Raw genomic sequence first — 2,536 nt, 5'->3', positions numbered from 1 at the left:
TTTACTAGAAGTTCACATTCCCAGACTTCTCTAACCTAGCTTAAAGAATGCTGGTAATCAAGATTATACTTTCTAGGAATAGATTTTTAAGGCCTTAAAAACTTGACTCCCCAAAGAAAAGACTCTGGAGTCCCCAAAGAAAGGTTCCTGGGAGATTACCCTGCAATGCAGTGCACAGCTGCTGAGTCTCCCTTCCTTAGCCCTTTCCTACATGGAATTGTAGTCTTTTATTTGAATTTAAATATAATACATACATCAAGAGCCAGCATGTTATGGAAAACTAAAAGAATAAATGGAAATAAATGAAAAAAAAAACCCACTTAAAGCAGTAAGAGAATTTAACAAAGTAGCAGCATATAAAATTAATGTAAAAATATATGGTCTTCACCAAAGAAGATATACAGATGGTAAATAAGCATATGAAAAGATGCTCCATATCATATGTCATCAGGGAAATGTAGACAAAAATAAAATATCACTACAGACCTATTAGAGTGGCCAAAGTCCAGGATACTGACAGCACCAGATGGTAATGAGAATGTGGAACAACAGGGACTCATTCATTGCTGGTGAAAACACAAAATGATACAGCCACTTTGGAAGAATGTTGGCATGTTCTTACAAGATATAGTCTTACTAAACAATTTAATTGTACTCTGCCATATTTACCCAACTGAATTAAAGACTTATGGCCACACAAAATCTGCACATGTTTGTTTATAGCAGCTTTATTCATAATTGCCAAACCTTGGGAGCAAACACGATGTCCTTCTGTAGGTGATAAACTGTGGTACATCTAGACAATGGCATCTTATTCAGTGCTAAAAAACAGAAATGAGCTTTCAGGGAATGGCCATGTCAGATTAGGTAGACCCTGAGCCCCCTTCCCATGGGCACACCAAAATTGCAACTAGATTATCTAAAGAGCAACTGCTGATGAGAAGGACCAGTCGACTAGCATAAATGATCTTCTACAACTAAACATGTAAAAGAGGAGCCACAATGAGACAGGTAAGAGAGGCAGATCTGTGGTATAATTAATACCTATACCCACCAGTGGGCAATTCTATAGCAGGAGAATAATTACAATTGTAGAATAAAGAATAAGGAATCTGAGCCCTACACTGGACTCCCCAGCCCAGGACTCTTGCACCAGGAAGACAAGCCCTCAGAATGTTTGGCTTTGAAGGCCAGAATGGCTCACTTTGGGGAGACCCAGAGGGCTATGGGAAATAGACTCCACTCCTAGAGAGTGCATGCAAGATCTCACATGCTTCAGGACCCAAAACAGAAGCAGTCATTTGAAAAGGATCCTGACTCAGACCTATATGCCGATCTTGGAGAGCCTCTTGGAGAGCCTCCTGTAGAGGCGGGAGGCAATCTGAGATCACGTTGGGACAGACACTGACTGCAGCCGTTTTGGAGAACTCATTCTACCACGATCACATACGTATTGACAAGAAGAACTTACTAGATGTTATAGAACATTCCACCCAAAAACAGCAGCCCAGATTCTTTTCCAGTGTACGTGGAACATGCTCCAGGATATATCGTCTACCAGGCCTACAAAACAAGTCAGAGTAAATTTAAGAAAACTGAAATATCAAGCACCCTTTTCCAACCACAATTCTGTGAGACTAGAAATCAGCTATAAGAAAAAGAAATTGAAAAAAAAAAAACACAAATGTGGAGACTAAATAATATGCTACTAAACAACCAATGGATTACTGAGGAAATCAAACAATACCTGGAGACAAATGAAAAAGCAGTTCCAAGAGGGAAGTTCATGGCCATGCAAACCTACCTTAGAAAACAGGAAAAATCTCAAATGACTTAACATTATACCTAAAGGAACTAAAAGAAGGAGAATAAACAAAATTCAAAGTTATTCAGTCCAGTTCAGTTCAGTTCAGTTGCTCAGTTGTGTCTGACTCTTTGCGACTCCGTGAATTGCAGCACGCCAGGCCTCCCTGTCCATCAGCAGCTCCTGGAGTTCACCCAAACCCATGTCCAGTGAGTCGGTGATGCCATCCAGCCATCTCATCCTCTATCGTCCCCTTTTCCTCCTGCCCTCAATCCCTCCCAGCATCAGAGTCTTTTCCAATGAATCAACTCTTCGCATTAAGTGGCCAAAGTACTGGAGTTTCAGCTTTAGCATCATTCCTTCCAAAGAACACCCAGAACTGATCTCTTTTAGAATGGACTGGTTGGATCTCCTTGCAGTCCATGGGACTCTAAAGAGTCTTCTCCAACACCACATTTCAAAAGCATCAAAGGACACAGCAGAAATAAATGAAGTAAAGACTAAAAAAATAGGAAAGATCAAACAAAGATCTAGTTTTTTGAAAAGGTAAACAAAATTGATAAATCTTTAGTGCTACTCATCCAGAAGAAAAGAGAGAGGGCCCAAATCAATAAAATCACAGATGAAGAAAGAGAAGTTATATAAGTGATAGTATAGAAACATAAACGATCATGAGAGATAGCTATGAACAGCTATACAGCAACAAAATGTAAAACCTAGAAGAAATGTACA

General features: G+C 39.6%; 1 long non-coding RNA gene across 1 annotated transcript; it reads right to left on the bottom strand.

Annotated features, from left to right (window-relative positions):
- Positions 1-705: 705 nt before the first annotated feature.
- Positions 706-1,934, bottom strand: LOC128050330 (uncharacterized). The gene is made up of 3 exons (XR_008199674.1): positions 1,805-1,934; positions 1,472-1,563; positions 706-821 (listed from the first exon to the last, which is right to left on the bottom strand). It is a non-coding gene; the product is annotated as an uncharacterized LOC128050330 (long non-coding RNA).
- Positions 1,935-2,536: the final 602 nt, after the last annotated feature.

Source organism: Budorcas taxicolor, chromosome 7 (assembly GCF_023091745.1).
Source record: "Budorcas taxicolor isolate Tak-1 chromosome 7, Takin1.1, whole genome shotgun sequence".
In the NCBI taxonomy this organism is placed as follows: domain Eukaryota; kingdom Metazoa; phylum Chordata; class Mammalia; order Artiodactyla; family Bovidae; genus Budorcas; species Budorcas taxicolor.
Note: the sequence above shows the minus strand (reverse complement) of the source record. Positions and strands in the feature narration are given on the sequence as shown.